The 23,888-nt window shown below is 37.9% G+C and overlaps 1 protein-coding gene across 16 annotated transcripts in view; it reads left to right on the forward strand.

Annotated features, from left to right (window-relative positions):
• Nucleotides 1-23,888, forward strand: part of BBX (BBX high mobility group box domain containing) — a 298,700-nt gene that overhangs the window by 152,511 nt on the left and 122,301 nt on the right. For 2 of the 16 annotated variants that reach the window (XM_055418703.2, XM_055418534.2), the window contains one exon: nt 178-295. The exons of the other annotated variants lie outside the window; for them this stretch is intronic. The gene's annotated coding sequence lies outside the window, so the exon portion shown is untranslated. The remainder of the gene's footprint in view (nt 1-177; nt 296-23,888) is intronic. 16 annotated transcript variants of the gene reach the window in all.

Raw genomic sequence — 23,888 nt, forward strand, 5'->3', positions numbered from 1 at the left:
GTTTAAATTACTAACCTCTGCCCTGTCTCTGAGTATGTCTGACTGCTTAATCTTTCTATAACTGCTGCCTATGTGGCTCCTCTCACTCTGTTCTATCCTCTCGTTTATTTCCATGTTCCCTCTCTCTGTGTTTCTCCTGACTGTCTTTGGTCTCTCTCTGTGTTTTTCTTGTCCCAGGCACCCTCAGGAAGAGCCCAAGCCTCTAACAGTACCTGGTATCATCTCCAGCATGTTTGTAGATGTGGAGGATTCATTGGCTTATTGAGACATACCAGAGGCGAATTGTTCTACTGTAGTAAGTCAATCAGCATTTATTAAGTGACTACTGTTTACAGAGCACAGTTGATGGTGCTTTGGGCAAAGAAGAATGAGTTAGGGAATAGTTCTGAGGAAATAAATTTGTAAACACTTCTCAGTGGCTCTTGCAAGCTAGATACATGCAAATGAAAACAACAATGAAGTAAAAAGCTGACAAATAATTATATAAATGAGTTGTGTTGCTAGAAAACCAAGTGGTATTAATCAGGTTTCCTGCATGAGTTTAAAATTAGGTTTTGAAGTATTATTGGAAAAAAGATTGAGGATAAAGAGTATAGAAGTGAGTAATTTCTGTGGGACTTGGCAAGCCTGTTTCTTGCCTGTTGAGTGAATCCCAAGGGTAGTGAAAGGAGTTTCAGCCTACCGACAGCTAACGTTCCTTAAACTTCCAGTCTTAGAGAAGTCAGGGTATGAAAAGAAGTACAGCTAACCTGGGACTTTCCATAAACATACATGGTATCTGATATCAGTTTTAGAATTTAGAGTTTAATGGTAAATTGTAATTATGAAGTAATAATGAGGTACTATGACATAAAGTTAGTACAAACTATTAGAATATGGTCTAGGGATGCATTATAAATGCTAAGATGTATGAAAATAGTAAACTGCAGTGTAACAAGACAGTTTCATGTTTGTGTTGGAAATTTATTTGTGCTGTTGTATTTTAGATAGTCCTACGTACAGACTCACCCTGGCTTTCACAGTTGGATATGGTTTGAATCTCGCCTCTGCTCGCTGTTTAATGTTGGGCAGTCTATGAAACAGAAATCTCAGTTTCCTTCTATGTTAACTAAGGGTAAAATATTTACCTCAAAGAGTTGTTGTGTGATTTAAAAGAGATAATATTTTAAAGTCCTGAGTATGTGCTAGGTATTTGCAGCTTCTTAAAAAGTACCTTTTAAAATAGTTTGTTAAATATAGTATTAATTTTCTGAGCGCTTTTTAAAAATAGAAGTAACTCCATAGTATTCAGAAAATGCTATACATGCAAGGGTTATTTATTACATGTGAATAAGATACAAATAACATTAATTTGAATAACTGAGTACCTACCACTAACTTAGGAAACAGAGCTATGCCTAGCTCAGATTCCATCAACTCTCTTTAACCACCACCGCAATGCTGAGTGTTATTTCCTTATTTTTTTGTATAGTTTTTTTTTCATATTTTATATATCCCCTACATTGTTTTGCTTCTTTTTGAAATTTATATTAAATAATATATGTTTTCTTTTGCAATACCTATCTTGCCACTCAACATGTTTGAGAGAATCACCCTTCTTAATACTTGCAATTCATTTATGATCACAGTTGTATTTTGTTGTGTGAAAGTTCCACATTTTCATTATTTATCTGGTATTTCTTCCATAATAAATAATAATTCCATTATTTAGCCACTGTCTTTTGATGGCTGTTTAGATTATTTCCAGTTTATGTTATGAGAGAAAAAATTGCAAAAGAAAGTCTTGAGGGTCCTGTTTATGCTTCTTAACACATATATTTCTCTAGGATATATGTTCATAGGTATAAATGCATAATCAGCCCCCCCTGAAAGTCTATGGGATCGTGGCAGATGGATTTCTGCAGAAGTGATTACATTTTATCCTCCCTCTAGCTGAGTTTAAGTGTTTTCATTGTGTATTTCCTGTATTGTTGTTGTTTAGTCACTGAGTCTTGTCTGACTTTGCAACCCATGGACTGTAGCCTATCAGACTCCTCTGTCCATGGAATTTCCCAGGCAAGAATACTGGAGTGGATTGCCATTTCCTTCTACAGGGTATTGTCCCAGCCCAAAGATCGATCTCACGGCCCAAAGATCGATCTCACGGCCCAAAGACTGATCTCATGTCTCCTGCATTGCAGGCAGATTTTTTACCACTGAGCCACCAGGGAAGTCTATATCTCCTATATAGTTCTTTAAAATCACTAAATTTTTGTTTAAAGAATTTTGTAACTTGTCCAGAACACCATTTTAACAATAATCCTGATGACTTTTTAAAAAATTAGTTTTATCCTCTGCATCAGCTGCTTTTATTTCTCTTAGTTTTACAATTGTCACTTACACCTTTTCTCAAACCCAGTTAAGTCCAGACATCCTGAAATAGCTGGGTATGTTTACCAGCTAAGTTCTTTCTCCCAGGAAAGCTAGGTCAAAATAATGTAATGTTCTTTTATATTAGATGAAAATCACCAGCTATTCCTGACTAAAAATTTTAAAAATGCACACATCTTTTACTGTTTATTTTTTCCTTAATTTGAGTTGAGATAGAAAAAGAATGATCCATGGAGGACTGTTCGCAACCTGTGATTTGTTCTGTGTTGCAAAAGTCCCAAAAGCTTGAGTAAGTGACAACTTGCATTTGCTAATCTTTACCTCTTTCTCTCCTTTACCGACTTCTGTAGTTCTCAGCCTTTGGTTCTTTTGGTATCTGATTATACTTGCACAGTCCATTCCAATTTTCATATCCTAGTTGCTCCTAATTTTGTGCTTGGTTGTCCATGATTTTAGTTTGACTGACTTCAATGTTTTGCCTGTTGTCAAACTTGGTACTATGATCTGCTACATTTATTTCCCAAGGTTTTCTAGGGGAGATTCCCAGGTTCCAGTCTAGTGCCTAGTTCTTGTTATTCAACAGATGTTTATTGAATGAAGAAAGGAAAAATGTAAATGGAGTAAGGACTGAAATGTCTTTTCCCTGCTCAGCAATGACAATTACCCTAAAAGCAATGGGCAAAAGTCATGCATACTGTCAACAGTTCTGCATGTGGATAGCTTTGTAAACCATAAGTAGTCATTTCTTCTTGAGCTTCACTCTGTTTTTCTGTTTTTGCAAAGTGAGAGTGGTGGAACAGTGATCTGTCAGAATCCTTTTGACTCCAAACTTTTTGTACTCTGTCTCCAATTGAAATGAAATACATTGATAGTTTCTCTTGGGATTTCTGGACAGCACTACCAAAGCCTGAATCCACCTACCTTACCAGGCATTAGAGTCACCTGTGTACAGCAACCTGCCAGTTACTGTCTCTGGCAACCATAGCAAGTGGAGCATACGTCAAACTTTCCTTCTTGTTGTTTGATTTGATTTGTCCCAGAGAAAGATTACATTTATCTTTCTTTGAGAAAGTGTAGTGAATGCCTTTGGCTTCCCACTTTCTTTCACCAGACAGCCCAGGTGTTCAGTGCAAAGCTTTGAGTCCTGGCCTCTTGCTTCTCCTCCCTTCCCCCCAGCCCCATAGCTGTGACTGAGCAGAGTGTCCTCTCCTATCTTCTGTTACTTGCTATTACAATTTAACCTCACGTGTTTTCTCATACGCCAGCTGCCATCTTTGAGTCAGTGTTGGTTTTAACTGTCAGATCCTTCCTTGATGTCGATGGACCTGTCTTCACCTGATATTGGTGGCCAGTTGCCTGTTCCTTTCTCCCGTGGTTTCTTTGCTAGGAACTTCTCAACCCAAAGTTAATGGGAGTGAGACCTGGAGTCCCTCCCTCGTTGCCTTTGGTCCATCTTCCCTTAGCTGTTGAAGGGACTCTCACTCTAAGATCGATTTGTGCTCAAACCCCTTGTAAGGATTTATCTGACTCTTCAGATTTTCACATAATTGCTGTTTCCTACATCTGTTAGTTGTCCAGAGTTCCATTTTATGAGTACCACTGAACTGCGTGGATCAAAGGCAGAGAGCAGACTACATGGGGCAAGGGGCACAAACTATCTTAACTTTCTGTGAATTGTAAACGCTGCCCAGTCACTCCAGAGGATCTTGGCCAGAGAGCTGTCTATTTGACCATTAATCAAGGTTAAGGAGGCTTTAATCTTTTTAAAAATCTATTCTTGTCATGATTTTACAGATCTGCTTTGTGAAAAATCTCATGTGAGTCAGGCAGATTTTAGGCTAAGAAGAGAGTTAGGCAAGAGAAAAGTTTTCTAACTAAAAAAAAATGAAAGAGGGAAAAGATTTTAAAATGAGGATTTATTTTTAGTAACATTAACTTAATTCTAAATGGAATAAATAAATAATCTTTTTTTTTTTTAATGTTAAAAACGCATTGAAAGACATTGATCGAAGTTGTTAACCTTCAGTCTTACCTCCAGCCTCAGTGCATATACAATGCTGGAGATTTCCCAGGTGGCGCTAGTGGTAAAGAACCTGTCTGCCAATGCAGGAGACCTAAGAGACATGGATTCAATCCCTAGGTTGGGAAGATCCCCTGGAGGAGGAAACAGCAACCCACTCCAGTATTCTTGCTTGGAGAATCCCATGGACAGAGGAGCCTGGTGGGCTACAGCCCATAGGGTCGCAGAGAGTTGGACATGACTTTGCATGGACATACATCCCTGCCATGAGGAACCAGAAACCAGGCTACCTGTGATAAGTCACCCCTCCTAACTGTTTATTTAACAAAACTCTACAAAAACATATTATGCCAAATACTCTATTCTAGAAAGAAGGGTGAATACCATCCTATCTCTGGAAGAACAGATTACTTTTTGTTCCTCAGAAATACAAGGAGAGAAACATCCTTTTGTGCTTTTATAAGGGGAAAATGGGAGAAATTATCTGACATGAACACTTCACTGATAGGAGAATGGTTACTCTAACCACTCTTATATTGTCTCGGATTAATGTAAAAGGCTTGACCTAGCAAGTATTCACATTAATATTTTAACTTAGTGATAAGTTTCTTTTGTAATACTAATTCACTTAGGATATCTTATTAATATAGACAGGCTTGAAAGTGCTTCTGAAAACCTACAGCACTCATTTAGTATTTTAATGTCTTTTGAGAAAGAACTATACATTCTATAATGATTACATTGCAGCAAGTATTAAAAAATATACTGTTGTGTTAATAAGTTGGAAAGTTGGATCATGTTTAAACACTGTAGAAAATTTATAAATGTATATAAACAAATGATACAGAATTTTCCTTTGGTGGAAACTAGGAAATGTATTTATTACAGATTTCAGTCTGAATGGTCTTAACTTGGAAGAAGAATTTTTAAATGCTTAATTAAATAAATTTTAAGCTGTATTTTTACTCATTTTATATCTATCATACAAAGTAATACATATCAAAGTATGCTCACCTTAGAGCTTTATATAATTACTCCTATAATTATACAAAATACAGATTTATCTATATTACTAAAAAGCATCTTATTAAAATGGTTTTAAATTCAATGACTTCATTCAAATTTAGGTGTTGCTGGAATAACAATATTTTGTGTGGGAGTTTATATCTGGGTAAGAAAACAGTGAAGTGTTCAATGGGGGGGGAAATGAGAAATGAATCTGTTTTCCTGAAGTTAATTTCCATTCATTATCTTAGTTGCAGAATCCACATTTCTAGAACACTGGGTTTTACTAACTTCAAAAAATAAATCACTGAGTCTTTTTTTGTTTAATCAATAGAACAGAAAGTAGAGCAGCAACACTTTAGTATTGATAATTGTTTTGAGGGATCGGGACTCCAGGGAGCTCCCCTAGGCATCATCATATTGTTAAAGATCACTAAATATAATATTCTTCTGTATCGGTGCCAAACTGTTTCTCCCACAAAAATCTTCCTCAGATTCTGTGTATCGCTTTTGTGCTTCCCCACTGGATACCTTACTCCCTTTCCCTGTGCTAGCCAAGCACCATGTCTCATTTGAATGATGGCATCATTGCCCTTAGGTTATAAGGTCTATTGTGTGTATGTGGTTTTTTTTTTTTTTTTGGAGTATGCTGCTACTGCTGCTAAGTCACTTCAGTCGTGTCCGACTCTGTGTGACCCCATAGACGGAAGCCCACCAGGCTGCCCCGTCCCTGGGATTCTCCAGGCAAGAACACTGGAGTGGGTTGCCATTTCCTTCTCCAATGTGTGAAAGTGAAAGTGACGTCGCTCAGTCGTGTCTGACACCTAGCGACCCCATGGACTGCAGCCCACCAGACTCCTCCATCCATGGGATTCTCCAGGCAAGAGTACTGGAGTGGCTTGCCATTGCCTTCTCCGTTTGGAGTATATTAGCTTTAAAGTGTTGTTTTTTAGTTTCTGCTATACAGCAAAATGTAAGGTCTGTTTTGAGCTTAGAGGAATCTTGGCTGCTGTTTCCAACCATTTATAGTTATTTGCTGTTACTTAGCTCATACCCTGGGTTGTGGTGTTGTTTCTTAAGTTGTGTCTGACTCTTGAGCAGTCCTACGGACTGTAGCCTACCAGGCTCCTCTGTCTATGGGATTCACCAGTCAGTAATACTAGAGTGCAGAGAAGGCAATGGCAAGCCACTCCAGTACTCTTGCCTAGAAAATCCCATGGACAGAGGAGCCTGGTAGGCTGCAGTCCATGGGGTCGCTATGAGTCAGACATGACTGAGCGACTTTACTTTCACTTTTCACGTTCACACATTGGAGAAGGAAATGGCAACCCACTCCAGTGTCCTTGCCTGGAGAATCCCAGGGATGGGGGAGCCTGGTGGGCTGCCGTCTATGGGGTCACACTGAAGTGACTTAGCAGCAGCAGCAATACTAGAGTGAGTTGTCATTTCCTTCTCCAGATCTTCCCAACCCAGGGATCGAATCTGCATCTCCTGAATTGCAGGCAGATTCTTTCCCACTGAGCCACCAGGGAAGCCCTGCACTGGGTGGATGGCAGTGTTACTTTCTCTGAGTTTCAAGCTGCCCTGTAAACACAGGATTTGTACATTCGTCAGTTAGTGTCTTTCAACTGTGCAGAGCCACTCTGGACCTCAGGAACTCCGGGTGCTCTGGAACACTTGAGTCAGAGAACATCTAGATCTCAGTGCCAGTGCAAGAGGGAGCGAGTGTGATTTTCACTGAATGGAATCATCCTGTCAGCTGTTCTGTCGGGATTAAAGCTCATCAACACAGCTTTTCTTCAGCTCTTACTGGAACTTATTCAAGGATTGTTTCTTTTTCCTTCAAACTTTAAAAAACATGCCAGAGATTTTTTTTTTGGTCATCTGTTTAAAATTATTTGCATTTAAATAATTTCCAAGACAGTTTTCATTGAGAGGTTCTGGCTCTTTTACTCTTTGTACTTATTATATAGAAAGAATGAGTGAAATTGTAATGGGATTGTGTTCTCCTGTTTATTCATTTGCATTTTTCTGGTGACTTAACAGTTATGGAGAGGAGGAACCTGAAGATTAACTTACGGGATTTAAGCCTATCATTTTCAGCGAGGGACTTTCTGTGTAAGGCTCACCATCAGTGGCTAACAAGCTGATGATGGTGCTGTGGATGTGTCTGTAGTGAAGATAAAAACAATAAGAGGCTGAGTGACAGATTTAAATAATTATTGAAGACGGTAACAGAAGGTCACAAGGAAATTGGCTCATGCTGTATGGAATTAAGAAATTTGGAGGATGGGAATGTTATTTTCACCTTCATAGAGAGGAAGAGAAAAGGAACAGTTTAAAATAAGGGATCCCTGGGCAAATAAAAGAAGGAAAGGAAGTACTCAAATGCAGGAAGCCAGGGCTTGAATGTATCTTCTGGGATACTGGATATAGAGAAAGTCAGTGGAAGTTTAGGGCCAGGTTTTGTGTGTTTTGTGGGGACAATTAGGGAGAATTAGGAATGAGGCAGGGAGGGCACAAAAGATGTGGAATGCCTGTCTGAGGAAATCAATTCTGGAACTAGACTGAGAAGTGCCACTGAAGAGTTTGGATTCACAGAATGAAAGGCTTCAAGTTTCACTCTGAATAAATCTACTGATAGAGATTAGTTTGGAAATGGAGATGATCATTTAGAAGTTACTGGAAGCATCTCTTGGGGTGAGGTGGTGCCAAAGAACTTGTAGAAAAAATACATTCATTCATGCTTTTTTTTTTTAAGGAAATATGTAAGGCAACATATGTGAGGCATTCTAGAAGGGATTTTACATATCATCTGTTTCCATTCTTACCATCCTATGAAGAAAATACCAGCCTACATGTGCAGATGAGTGAACAGAGAAGACCTTGAATCTGATACTAATAGTGGTAAAATTTCATAGCCAGGCATATCTGAATGCCAAGTCCAGCCTTTCCTACTCCCTTGCTCTGACTCACGAAGCATGAAATGGAGAACAGATGAACTTTTTTTTCCTGATTTGATTTGTCATAGACTCTTTTCTTAGGAATTATTAAATGGATCCACATTACGATGATATTCATGCATCATATATATGTCAGTACACCTGAGTTTGAGTTTGATAAAGATGTTATATGTTAGATTTAGCTATTTCTCAATCACAGCATTTGGGAAAATGGCTCCTTTCTGATAATTTAGAGGATAATATCAATTGACAGAATTTGGGTCAATGATATTTTATATCACTTTAGAATAAATAGGAAGCGATATTTCCTACCAAGTAGTAATTTTGGTATATAGCAAATGAAATCAGTGTCCCAGTTTCCTAGAATAAAATTATAGCATAAACTGGAACAGTTGTTTAGAAAAGAATGTTTTGGTTAATTTTTCTTACTGATTGAAAGTAGCTAGAAAAGTTTTAATATTTGTAAATCAATCTAGAAGTGTTAGTATACAACTGAATTTCTTAGCAATAATTAGTGAAACTTTTTTTAAGGGAAAATGATCTTGGTGTCATCACTCTAATGATTAGTTTAAAAAATACACAGTATGTAGAAGAGGTGGGAAATTTGAAGAAGATACAGACATCCAATGAATTGCCCACTATCAACACTAACAAACTCTCCACCTCCTGCCTAAAATATTCTGGAAGGTTGTTGTGGGGGTTTTTTTGGTTTTGTTTTTTGAAGTCATTTAAACAAATTAGCTTGTTTTTATAATTTGTGACTTTTTCTAAAACAAATTCCTCCTGACACCTCCTCTTCCCCCAACACAGGCATACATATGGTTAATGGAGGAATTTTGGTTAGTTGCTTCCTGGTTAAATGATATTTACATATGTACAAATGAGATTTTCTGTTTCATCCTCCAACTGTGCCAAGTGGAGGCCTTTCTTTTTAATCTTAATTTTTATTTCTCTTTGTGTAACCTGCATTTCCTTCAGCAAAAACATTTTCAGTTTCACAAACAAGAAGCAGCTGTCTGAAATATGTTCATTGATTCAGCTGAAAGTCTGCAGTTGCCCAACAAAAGTTATTTGATTTGAGTAGTGATTAGGTTTTGGCTGCTGTAGTAAGAACTTCTGTCTGTAACTTGAAGTCTTGAGTTCATATATAGTGCAATCTTATATTGAAATTTGGATAGATTTGAGCCTAAACACCAATGCGGCTGTTAATAACTAATCTTAAGTGATAATATGCTTCCTGTTTTTCTCCTGAATCCTCAAAGGAAAACATTGAATCATCACCTCAAGATTGACGTGACAGGGGATATATCTCAATACTCTTCACAACATGGAAAAAAAATTGAAATTTTATGTGTGTGCTATTTGGTAAGAAGTGATGAATGCTTTAGTTCACTGAAGAAAATCAATCCAAAGAATGAAATGGACAAAGCAAGAACCATGTTGAGAATGATGTCCCAAAAGACTTTTAGGAACTGTAAAATTGAGTGCAGTGGTATAAAGCTATTCACACATTTTATTAGATCCATGTCGGACTGCAAACTGTCTCCTTGAGAGACTATTGCTGTAAGTATTTAGGGAGAAAGAGAGTGTTGATAAGTCTCTGGCATGACTAAATATTCACCGTGGACAAGTATATTAAAAGAATAAATTATATTTCAGTTAGAAATCCAGGTTAGTTTTCGGATTCTGTTTTTTTTTTTGTTGTTGTTGTTTTTGAGACTGTTTTCATGAAAATCATATACCTTCAGAAGTTTTTACTTATGACTCTTCATCCCTGATGGGTACAGAAAAATTAATAATGGTTGAGAAAAGTTCTAAACACCAAATTATGACCATTGACAAAACTCTTAATTAAAACTTGGCAAATTGGAAATGCAACCTCCTGCTTGACTACTTTTAGATGAAATTAATTTTATGTCTGGAATGTTGAATTGAGTCGTAGAGCAGATGTTTTAGAGTCACTTATGTTTTAGAGTCACTTATGTGAAACCTTAAGGATCTCTTCACCTTAGCTCCCCAAGTGTAAAATAAGTGCACTAAATATTTTACATTTTCTTACATAATTCTTCACTCAGGTTCTTTGAGAAAGATTGTTCTTGTACTGAGGTTACAATTTGAAAAGTAAGTATTGGGAAGATTTGACCTATTAGTTAGTAGAAAAGTGCTAGCTACTTTATAGAGACATGTGATGCAAAATGATATTTTAAGTTAAAGATGATCTAGGATTACATGACTGAAGGTTTCAAGCTTTGTTGAATGTGGCATTTTGTGGAAAGAGCCTAAGTTGAAAATGTTTTGTAGTTCAGGTAGAAACTTTATGGAACATTTACTGTGTTTTTGTATTTGTGATATGCTGTACTATCATATAGGATACACCCTTAGTGTAAGGTGTAAATTATTTAGAAATTGAAGTAGGGGCCGGTATGAAAAGGTACCTGCAACAGATGAAGAATATAGACTATTGTTGTTTTCTTTTTTTTAAACTTGGTTCTGTAGTCTATTGGAATATGATATGTTTAGCTGATTAAACCTTTCTAGGGTAGTATAATGATCTTATAATGAATTTGCTCATAATTCTGAATTCCTTCTTAGTTCTTATATATTGCTTTGTCTTTTTCCCCAAGGTGCTTGGCAAAGCAATGGATACTCAGTATATTTGTTTTGAATGTTGAATGACTACTGGTCTTTTTGATGAAACAAATTTAATGACATGGATTTTAATGAAACTTTGACACTTTGAAAGTGTCAGTGATTTGCTTTCTTCTTTTAAAAAATACTGAATGAATAAATTTTAGTTGTTATTAAATGATAACTTTTAGACTTTCTCAATCTGGAATGAAAAATTAACCCCAGGAATAACTTTGTTACACCTTGTACAAGTTCCTTAGCCGATTTCTTCATTTGAACCTGAATTTCCTATTCTTCCAATGAGACGTTTAAACTGGATCTTTAAAGTTTGTTCTAACTCTGTAAATCTGTGATTTTGAATGAGAATAAAGTGGAAGTTCAAAATAAATATGAGTATTACTAAATCAAGTTATTGAGGTCAGTAAGAGGAGGCATTTCACATTTATGATGTTTTAGCAGAATTTTGATGAAGAAAAGAGAATAAGTTGGTAGAGAAAACGTTTCTTCTAGAAGTGATGCAAGGAGTTGCATAGTAACACAGCTTTGTGTGGGATGCAGTGACAGTCAGATTTGTTTGATTTAAACAAATAAGTAAGCTAGAGAATTTTTATATTCTGTGTCAAAAAGTTCAATTTCTGATAAAATGGTCATTTAAAATCTATTTATAGTAAACTTTTTTTCTATATTTCTTTTAAACCCCTGGGGTATTAGCTTCATTAACCACCCACACCACACCCCACCCCTCCAAAGCATAAGAGTTGTATTATTCATTCACTCTTTGACGGGGTAATATAATCTCCCCACAAAGCTACAAACATAGCCAAAAGTTAAAAAATTGTCAGGCTGTTGCAGAATAAAAACAATGCCGTTTTAGATCAAAATGTGTCTTCTTCACAATAAAATTTTCCTTTTTACAAATTGCTTTTGATAAGAGAACAAATTATTAGTAAGACCTAAAAAAGAAAAATTCAACTTTTTTTCTTAGAAATACTGAGATGTTAGTCTACTATGAACTGTTTCAAAAATTAGTGTTACATATTGTATGCAGAATTATTTTCAAAATCAAGAAGCCTATTTGATAACAATACATTTGCTATACCTAAATATGTACCTTTTTTTAATCTCATAGTTTCTTTTCATCTAAAAGACTAATAGAACAGTGTCTGACAAGGAGCACCTGTCTTCAGTGACAGTCCTTGAGTATTTCATTTATGCTGGAGGCAGAAACAAACTGCTTTTTTAGAGGGGTGTGACCACAAAAGTAAAGTTAATTCTTCTCCTTTTTGAAAAATAAAATGCATTCAAGCTTCCATGTGATGTATTTTGAACAAAACCATTAATAATACTCATGAAGATACATTTTTCAAGGGAAAAAAGCCTGTAAGTAAATCATCTGTAATTGCCTTAAAAGTTGGAAACAAGTGTTACAGGAGCCCGAAAATGAGGCATTCAGATGTAAATATCTTTGAGAATTCTCAGACTGTGTAAGTAGCCTTAAAAATAGTTCCTGTTGATTCTATTTGATTTTAATAAGTACCAGTAATGCCTTTGATCCAGAAAAGGTGCATGTGAATGTTTTTCTAAACAGTTACATTGTGTAATTCCTGAGTCCTGGTCTCACTACCCTTTTAATTTTTCACAAATTAGTCCACATTTATAATGTTAGCATAAAAAGATCTCCTTTGTAATGATTTGAAAGTTATATCATTTTGAAAGTTTCAGACTGGAACCCGTTGCACCAGTAATGACTTTGGGACACTTGACATTTAGCTGGATGACTGATCCCAGTGTATAGCTGCCAAGTAAAGGGAAGACCTTGAGGCCTGCAATGTGTAGAATTGCTTTGACTCACTCCGGTCTCCTGGCAGCCGTGGCAGCCTGGCAGCAGCAACACCAAATCTATGCACTTGCACATTTGAAAGCTGCTTTTCTTAGGCTTCCACAGCAGTTTGTATAGAGGAGGAGCCAAAGTAAGATGTCCAGAGACTTTCTCAAAAGCAATTCACTTGTAAACTACAAAGAACCTCTTTTAAAAAGATCTGGTCCTATCACTACACTCCACAGTCTTCTGTTTAACGCCTTTGCTGAAGATGCAATGTTAAAGACAGGCTGGATAGGTTTTGTTGTGTTGAAGTCTATTGTAGAGTGTTTTCAAGAAATAGAGCCTTAGAAAAATTTAGAGCTAGACGGGCCTTTTTGGAGCCAGATGGATACAATGGAGATTCAGAGGTTAGGTGACTTAGCTGAAGCATGCTCCTGGTTAGACTCAGTATTTGTGTCCACGATTTCAGACTTTCACTTACGGTGTGTTTACTGGGTCAGAAATATGGCCCTATGCATAGTAAGGTAAATAGCAAAGTAGTAACAAAAAGGACATTCTTAACCATAGATTAAAAGTCAGACACATCATTTGCTCCAAAAATGACAGAAAGACCACAGATAAAATTTCATTCAGATCCTGGAAATTGCAACTGATTCAGAGCTGAAAGACTGTGTGGTGTGTATATGCTTACTCTTTGAGATATGAGAGGTAAAAGTAACAGTTTTGAGAGGAATTAGAACTTTTCTAAAGTAAGTTAGCCCCTGCACTTCTGTTTATCCCGGGAACTCCTGGATATCACTTTGGAGCACCTGTTGAAGAGGTGGTGTCTCCCTAGCTATCGAAAGCTTAAGGACCATGCTGGTGGGAGCAAGAAGCAGCTCCTCTACCTTCTCAGTGAAAAGTAGTGGCTCCCACTTCAGTAACTGCCGGGTCTGTTCCCTCTTTTCTTGATCCCCTCCTCGAAATCAGTGAACAGTAGTGGCTCCCACTTCGGTAACTGCTGGGTCTGTTCCCTCTTTTCTTGATCCCCTCCTCGAAATCAGTAAACAGTAATGGCTCCCACTTCGGTAACTGCCGGGTCTGTTCCCTCTTTTCTTGATCCCCTCCTCGAAATCAGTGAACAGTAGTGGCTCCCACTTCGGTAACTGCCGGGTCTGTTCCCTCTTTTCTTGATCCCCTCCTCGAAATCAGTGAACAGTAGTGGCTCCCACTTCGGTAACTGCTGGGTCTGTTCCCTCTTTTCTTGATCCCCTCCTCGAAATCGCTGATGTAAATCTCCATAGATGCTGCATTGCCCGACCCCACTGTATTCTCTTTGATGATACTGAAGAAACTCACAGTTCCAACACTCCTCTTTGCCCTACACGCACGTCTCAGCAGCAGTTACCATGTGGACCTTTTAGACTGAAAATGAAAATGTAGTACTTAAGAATTTAATGGAAACACTCCATTTCTGTTTGAAGAAAAATAAAAAGGCATTGCAGTATAGTGGAAGAAGCAGCGAAGTGTTAGTCGCTCAGTCGTGTCCAACTCTTTGTGACCTCATGGACTGTAGCCCACCAGGCTCCTCTGTCCATGGGATTTCCTAGGCAAGAATACTGGAGTAAGTTGCCATTCCTTCTCCAGGGGATCTTCTCCACCCAGGGATCGAACCAGGGTCTCCTGCATTGTAGGCAGATGCTTTTACTGTCTGAGCGTTATAGTGGAAAGGGTTCTAATTTTCTGATTAAAGGGCTGGATCCTCACTCTGCCATTAATTCATTTGGTGAACTTGAGCTAGCCTTTGACCTCTGTGGATCTTGGTTTTCCTCATCTGTAGATTGGAGGATGCAGTGACCTCCCAGGACTGATTCTGAATTTGCAGCCCCTGTCATTATGTAAAATAAAGCATCTCATTTTTAGAAGAGTAATTCCTTAAACAGAAATTATCCTGTAAATTATCCCGTAAATATGACACCCAGGAACAATAGTAAAACATGCAAAATTTTCCTGAAGATGTCACTTATAACTGGTTGTGAATAACTCTTTTTTTGAGTGAGAACTTTCCATTTCATCAGTGAGTATAATGTTCTCCAAATAAATTGATCATTTCTGTTTTACAGTATGTGAATCTGAAAATATCTAGACAATTAGAAGCTTTTAAAAATATTTATAGACTGCTTCCGAAGGCAAAATATTGAGTCTATAACTAGGAAAATTTAGATAGATATTTTCATGGATATTTTAAATAAATGGATTTCATCTGTTTCATCTAGCCCTAAACTTTCATCTGAATTATCACATACTAAAACTGTAAATACTTAGATACCTCAGCCTTTTACTTTACCTCAATTGTGTATTTATTTCTTTAATTCTTTTCATTTATTTCATTTTAATTGGTGATAACTTGTGTTGCTGCCATCGCTAATGGCAAACAAGGGCCTTTGCAGCTTGTCCAAATGCTTTGCTGGAGATGCTGCTGATTTCTAAATACCAAATATAGCTTATTTAGACCAAGTGAATTTGTTTTCATATAGTGTAGAGCAGAAGTTATAGTAATATTAGTAATGTTGATATTTTATTGTTATCAACTGAAATATTAGTAATGCTAATATTTTATTATTTTCAACTGAAATGAATGATAAAATCATATTAAATTGGATCTCCTTTCTAGCTTATGTATGGTATCGTTAATAGATCCTGGAACACTTAGAAGATAGTTGGACTCTTTTTTCTCTGTGGCAATGGCAGAGGTTCATCTTGAAATATATAATCAATATTGTCAGTCAGAGTTGTGTATTTTAAAAAATGATATGTTATCCACCAGCTCAGTTCAGTAACTGTGAGGGAGTACTCTAAGGGATAGCAATTTCCTCATACAGTGTAGCTATTTTTGTTGAGATATAACATTATATTGGTTTCAGGTGTACAGCATGATTCAGTGTATGTGTGTCTGTATCTGCATAGTAAAATGCTTACTGCAATAACTAGTTAACATTCATTGCCACATATAGTATTCTTCTTGTGATGAGAACTTTTAAGACCTACCCTCTTAGATACTTTTAAATATGTAATTTAGTATTATTAACTATAGTTACCAGGCTGTACATTATATCCCCAGGACTTAACTTATTTTATAACTGGAAGTTTGTACCTTCTGACCACCCAAGTAGCTTTTCTAAAGATTACTTCACAGCATGTAAGTGTAAGCAGAGAATCTTGATAAAAGCATCCACCAGATGGCACTTTCTATTTGTGTTAAGAATCAGCCCTGCAGCTCTCTTGACTAGAGGGTATAATTGAAACAGAAAATATCTTTCTCTGAAGGCTGGATATTCATGAATATCTGGACTCAGAAGAACTTTAAAATAATTCTAAAGTGAAAAGCTTTATCAGTGATTTTGTCACGTTGCCTACTCATTGTAAGGAAAGTTTCTACATCATCCCTGACATGTTCTCAAGCACATGGTTTTGGTAACCTGTACTAGGAAAAGGGGGAAGCCTGCTTTCCTAACCATATTGTTCTTAAGTTTCTTTAAAAAAAAAAAAATAGAAAAAGTGGTCCTCTGTTAGAATAGCCATCAGTTAGAAAATAATGTGTGTTTTCTACCAGATGTAAGACATTGTGCTTATAACAGATTCAAATTATATATTTGGTGTGGTTCCAAAGTTCTTTTTAAGATAAGGTTCTAAGAAGCACTGGACTGATACTGTGGAAAATATGTGATATTTGAGTTCAGTTTTCAAATAGTTAATTATAAATATGCTAATAATCCTATTCTGCATTTTGCATACAAATTTATGAATGATTTGGTTAATCTCTGTTTAGCCAATGAGTATTTTTAAAAGCTTATTCTTTATGAAAGCTTACAGGATACCCCAATGTTTTCTTACTTTTGGTTTTTGAATTATTTTTCCTTGCCAAAAACTTAACAAAGGAAGAAAAACTCAGTCCTGTTATATAGAGATAATATTGTGAACAATTTAGTGCTTATTTTTCCAGGATTTTTTTTTTTGGTCCATGCATATATAACCATATATATTAAGTCATATTTTTATAACATAAATTACAATCTTATCTTATGAACCTGTTCCTTCTTTTTTCATTTAACAATTTATCTCATAGCTCTTCATGTCAATAAAAAGAATTTTCATATTACTCCTTTTAAACTAATCTACTAATCTCCTACTGTTTATATTTTTGTTTCCCCCCAGAATTTTCTGCCCATGGAATTTTGAAATGTAGAGGTATTCCTTTACTTATAATATTTACTAATAAGAGCACTAGATTAAAGCAGCATGAATCAGCCTAGCACAGCATCTGTTGATAAGTTAAATTCTCAATATTGAATAAACTGGTTCAGTCACTCACTTGTGAGACTCTTTGCAACCCCATGGACTGCGGCACACCAGGCTTCCCTGTCCATCACCAACTCCTGGAGCTTACTCAAACTCATGTCCATCGAGTCAGTGATACCATCCAAGCATCTCATCCTCTGTCGGCCCCTTCTCCTCCCGCCTTCAGTCTTTCTCAGTTGCTGCTGCTGCTGCTAAGTTGCTTCAGTCGTGTCCGAATCTGTGCGACCCCACAGATGGCAGCCCACCAGGCTCTGCTGTCCCTGGGATTCTCCACGCAAGAGTACTGGAGTGGGTTGCCATTGCCTTCTCCAAATCTTTCCCAGATCAGGGTCTTTTCCAGTTAGTCAGTTCTTTGCATCAGGTGGCCAAAGTATTGGAGTTTCAGCTTCAATGTCAGTCCTTCCAATGAATATTCATGACCTGTTTCCTTTAGGATTGACTGGTTGGATCTCCTTGCACTTCAAGGGACTCTCAAGAGTCTTCTCCAACACCGTAGTTCAAAAGCATCAATTGTTCGGCGCTTAGCTTTCTTTATAGTCCAACTCTCACATCCATACATGACTACTGGGAAAACCATAGCTTTGACTAGATGGACCTTTGTTGGCCAAGTAATGTTTGCTTTTTAATATGCTGTCTAGGTTGATCATGGAGAAGGCAATGGCAAGCCACTCCAGTACTATTGCCTAGAAAATCCCATGGATGGAGGAGCCTGGTTGGCTGTAGTCTGTGGGGTCGCTAAGGGTCGGACACGACTGAGCGACTTCACTTTCACTTTCACACATTGGAGAAGGAAATGGCAACCCACTCCAGTGTTCTTGCCTGGAGAATCCCAGGGACGGGGGAGCCTGGTGGGCTGCCGTCTATGGGGTCACACAGAGTTGGACACGACTGAAGTGACTTAGCAGCAGCAGGTTGATCATAACTTCCTTCCAAGGAGCAAGTGTCTTTTAATTTCATGGCTGCAGTCACCATCTGCAGTGATTTTGTAGCCCAAAAAAATAGGCTCTCACTGTTTCCATTGTTTCCCCATCTATTTCCCATGAAGTGATGAGACCAGATGCCATGATCTTAGTTTTCTGATTGTTGAGTTTTAAGCCAACTTTTTCACTCTCCTCTTTCACTTTCATTAAGAGCCTCTTGAGTTCTTTTTCTCTTTCTGCCATAAGGGTGGTGTCATCTGCATATCTGAGGTTATTGATATTTCTCCCGGCAATCTTGATACCAGCTTGTGCTTCATCCAGCCCGGCATTCCACATGATGTACTCTGTGTATAAGTTAAATAATCAAGGTGTTTTGACTATATGAGATTAATGAAATAAAGATGATTTGAATGTTTATATTCTGTGATTAATTATAGTGATGATGATATAATAATAGTAGCAAATTCTCATATATACTTACTCTATGCAAGGTTCATACATATACACTTATTTAAGTAAGGCAATACTCTTAAGTAGTTTATACACAAACACATACAAACATACTGGTTTAATCCTCACAGTGTGGTAGGACTGTTGTTCCCCTTTTTGTAGATGAGGATGCCAAGGCATACAGAGGTTACTTGAACCAGGTAACAGAGTTAATAATTTGTTGATCCAGGTTTATGAATCCAGGAAAAAATAAGCATCCACACTGTTAACCTTTCTGCCAAATCACATGATGCACTAGATAAAGGCAAAATGGAATTAGGCAGGGTGGCCTGGGATTTCTTTCAAAGTTGTGTTACAGGGTTTCATTAATAAAAAAAAGACTAGAAATATATGTGGTTCCTTTAATATTGCTATCAATATCATCAGATTTTCTTTGCTGAATTCATTATTGGACATTGTGCGTGCTAAGTCGCTTCAGTCAACTCCAACTCTTTGCAACCCTATGGGCTGTAGCCCACCAGGCTCCTCTCTCCATGGGATTCTCTAGGTAAGAATACTGGTGTGGTTGCTGTGCCTTCTTCCAGAGGATCTTCTCGACCCAGGGATCAAACCCACATCTCTTACATCTCCTGCATTGGCAGGCAGTTTCTTTACCACTAGCACCACCTCGTAAGCCCAGAACTTTTATCGGACATGGTAAAAGTTCTAAATTGTAGACAAGAAATATGCTAATAGCAAATATTTTGTGAAGATGACATAAAGATACATAGTTTTTAACTTGTTTCAAATGTATAGGCCATGGTAATAATTTGATGTGTATTACCCAGAATTTAGGCTCATAAAAATTTCTGGGCTTTGATGCAGGGCAGGCATTTAAAGTGGATCTTCTGGTAGCAATGAACAGCACCAGTAAGAGAGTCGGACCTGAGTTCCAGGAATCAAGAGAGGCTGGGAGGAACAAGTGTAAAGCAGAGTGTAATTTAAGGTTTCAGGTACTTCCTGCCCCTCAGTGTTACTGTTTCCAGAAGGCGGTCAGTCACTGACACGTGAGTCCTATTTTTGGATAATGGATGGCCAAAAAGTCCAGACTTGCTTGTTGGCCACATGGGATTGTTTGGTTCTGAGAAAAGTTGTTTGCAGAGCAGAATTGAGGGTGACATAAATGGGCTGGCTTTCCATTAACTAGAGCTTCCTCTAAGCAGGAGCTTCCCAGGTGGTGCAGCAGTAAAGAATTCACCTGCCAATGCTTAGGAGACGCAAGAGACGCGGGTTCGATCCCTAGATCCAGAGGATTCCCCTGAAGGAGGAAATAGCAGCCCACTCAAGTATTCTTGCCTGGAAAATGCCATGGACAGAGGAACCCGGCAGGCTGCAGTCCATGGGGTTGGGTCACAGAGTCGGACATACACACCACACCATGCCAGGGCAGACTCATTTACCAAATTTTAGGACTTGAATACATGAGGGAGCCTGGGTTTTCAGACAGAAGTCACGAAAACAACTATTGTAATATTTATAGGTGGCCGTTGTTATATTTATAGGAAACCTATTCTGACAAGGGTAAATCAATTTAGATAGCTCATATGTAATCAGCACAATATACATAGAATTATTAACTCACACAGAAGTTTTATGACATAAGAATTAATTATCAGAAGTCAACATAGAAAATATTCAAGCTGATAAATGATGCCTTAGGAGTATACCATAGGTTTGCTATATTTAAAATGGATGACCAAAAAGGACCCACTGTATAGCAGAAAGAATTCTGCTCAGTGTTACGTGGCATCCCGGATGGGAGGGGAGTTTGGAGGAGAATGGATACATGTGTATGTATGGCTGAGTCCCTTCACTATTCACCTGAACATTGCTAATCGGCCCAATACAAAGTTTTGTGTGTTTGTTTGTTTTTTTTTTTTTTTAACTGTAGTATATGTGAGCCTTGCATATTCCTGAAAATGTGAGGAGTGGGCTTGATGTGATGCAGGTGTTAATGAATAGTCACTGTGAGGAAAGCCCTATGAGGCTTGTTTTTTAGGGTGTTTTTTGATGCTTTCAAATTGTGGTGCTGGAGAAGACTTTTGAGATTCCCTTGGATTGCAGGGAGATCAAACCAGTCAATCCTAAAGGAAATCAACCCTGAATATTCCTTGGAAGGACTCATGCTGAGGCTGAAGCTCCAATACTTTGGTCACCTGATAAAAATAACTGACTCGCTTGGAAAGGCCCTGATGCTGGGAAAGATTGAGGGGAGAAGGAGAAGGACAGCAGATGGTTGGATGGCATCACTGACTCAATGGACATGAGTTTCAGCAAACTCTGGAGACAGTGAAGGACAGGGAAGCCCAACCTGCTGCAGTCCATGGGGTCGCATAGAGTCGGCTGTGACTTAGCAACTAAACAGCAGCAACGATTATTTTTAAAATGTGGATTTTTAAAAAATTTATTTCTGTTGATTTTTGGTTGCACTGTGTCTTCGTTGCTGTATGCAGGGTTTCTCTAATCGTGACTAGTGCGGGCGACTCTTCGTTGCAGTGCGTGGGCGTCTCATTGTGGCGGTTTCTCTTGCTGCAGAGCACAGGCTGTGAGTAGGAAGGCTTCAGTAGTTGCAGCAACGGGCTCAGTAGTTGTGGCACAGGAAGTTAGTTCCTCCACAGCATGTGGAATCTTCCCAGACCAGGGATCGGACCCGTGTCCCTCGCATTGGCAGGCGGATTTGTATCCACTGTGAATTTTTATATATTGGGTTTATTTAGAGCAATGATTCTTAATTGAGGGAGGCGTGGTTCATAATACTCCCCTCCGCCCCTCACCTTGGGAGTGTTTGGAAAGCTGTGGGACATTATTTGTCTCCGTGATTAGGGAATTCTGCTACTTGAGGTTGAGGGTGGGGATGAACCAATGGGAAAGGAGCTACGATGTATGTTGAGTCAGCAAGGAGTGGAACAGTTTTGCCTAGTAGAGAACGCTCCCACCCAAAATGCCAAAAGCATCCTCACTAAGAAATGCTGATTTACAGTAAAGGATATTCCTGTAAGTTCAGCAGAACCAGATAAGTAATTGGACATGTCGGCTCTTCAGATTCTGAGGCTGCACACCACGTGCATAAAGAATAAGGATGGTACTATAAATCCTGTAGAAATTCTGGAGGTTTCTACAGTTCCTATTTCATTCAATTATCTTGTGGATAGTTTTACTCAGTGACTTAACTGAGGGTAAACTTTTAGTCTCAGTAAAGCTAGCAACAGGAGTGCTGTAGATATAAATTACCCAAATCTAACACCTGCTGGCTATACAGGTCAATCTAGATCATGGAGGAGGCTGTACTGAAAGCATGTTCTTAGCCATTACTGATAATATAATCAAATGAAAAATAAAATGACACTCATTCAGCATTCTTCATACCAGTGCAGTGTAATGATATCCAAAAGATAATTTATAGCTAGTGAGGAAAAATCTCAGGTTTTATAAGCATACTACAGATAAAAATAATTCATCCCTATCTTTTTGGAAGCAGATGTTGAATACATTCATTCACGATGATGTTAGGAACATGGATGAGGTGAGCAGGGACTGAAGGAAAGAAAGGAGCTTTAAGTTGCTAGTAACTTTTCACGAGGAAGGAACATGTACTAGTTTTCTTTCAGTGTTTTATGTTGCTGAGTTTACAAATGATTCACTGTGATTTCTTGAGCCATTTCTGACATTTGTCTCCAAGTTTAGTTATTTGTATAGGACAGCTCGTTCATTCATTTATCATTTATTGGATGCATTCTTGGTAGTCCATATATGTCAGTCAAGTGTGGAAGATGTGAAGATTACTCTCCAAGCTGATAATGTCACAGTAGATCTGTGAATAAAATACTGTGGGGCTTAGGGAACACGTTCTAGCAAACCAATTCTGGCCTTTGATCACAGTATGGAAATCCCCTATGTTACCTGGAAATGAGACAGAATACTGCCCTCCCAACTAGACCCAGAGCAGTGGCTAATAAGCTAGGATGCCTCTGGGATAGATAAATAGATAGTGAAATTTTTAAATTCACTCTTAATTAGCATATGGTATGTTGAGCATCTGCTTTATTTCTCTGTTTATAGTCAAATGTATGCTTCACTTCTTAATATTCAAACTGTAAAATCTTCTACGGTAATTGAATTACCTACAAAAAGGTCCATTTGCTGTAGTTGCAGTCATTATGTAGTGAAGTAGTTAATTTTGAGCAAGTGTGAAAAGTTGTCACATGGTCAAAGGCAGGATCAGAAAGAAAATGACTTTCCACTGCAGTATATTGATTTTGTACCTCAGAAGCCTGCTAGTCTGTTCTCTATTAAATTACATTTAAAATATTTGATTTTAAAATACTTTATTGACTTTCTTTTTTGCTTTTAATACATGTCAAAAACACTGAAAAGCGTGAAGACAAAAATGGAAATCACCCTCAGTACATATACTACCCCATATCCATTTGAACAAAGCAGTTTGCTATTTCTCCTTCCAGTGTTTTTTGTAGGTATAGTTTGTTTTTACAGTTTGTTTTCTTCTAAATTGAAATCATGGAGTATGTCACTATAAATGCATTTAAGGAAGGGTGGGGTTTTTTGTGGTTGTTGTTTTCATTTCTTGATTTAATTATCTAATTCCTATGCCCTTTATTGTTAAGGGGTTTCTTTCTGCTTAGTGTTTTATATTTCAGAAAGATGGTGGGATTCACGATTTGATGTGCTGTGGAGCTGGCCAGTGTAGAAATCTATGCTTTTCTGTATGTGTTCCCTGTGTATCTGTAAAATCACTGTCATTTGATAAGGATGGGAGTCACAGTTTGCTTTTTCAGGCAAAAGAAAATAGCTGTTTTGCTCGGATATTGTAAGGATTTATTAAGGACAACATTTGCCTGATGCTGACCGGCAGAGTGACACTTGATTATCATTGCTTATTTCTGCTTCCTGGGATGTTATTGCAGGTACTGTGAGTTACACCATGCTTAGGTGATTAATGTTTCTTTCAAAGTTCTCAGCTTTACTGTTGTTCGGTTGCTAAATCGAATTTGACTCTTTATGACCACATAATCTGAAGCACACCAGGCTCTCCTGTCCCTCACTATCTCCCAGAGTTTGCTCAAATCCATGTCCATTGAGTTGATGATGCTATCTAACTGTCTCATCCTCTGCCACCCTCTTCTCCTCCTGTCCCCAATCTTTCCCAGCTTCTGGGTCTTTTGCAGTGAGTCAGCTCTTCGCATCAGGTGGCCAGAGTATTGGAGCTTCAGCTTCAGCATCAGTCCTTCCAATGAGTATTCAGGACTGATTTCCTTTAGGATTGACTGGTTTGATCTCCTTGCAGTCCAAGGGACTCTCAAGAGTCTTCTGCAGCT

Source organism: Moschus berezovskii, chromosome 1 (genome assembly GCF_049115385.1).
Source record: "Moschus berezovskii isolate FMDL1 chromosome 1, NW_MosBer_1.0, whole genome shotgun sequence".
Lineage (NCBI taxonomy): Eukaryota > Metazoa > Chordata > Mammalia > Artiodactyla > Moschidae > Moschus > Moschus berezovskii.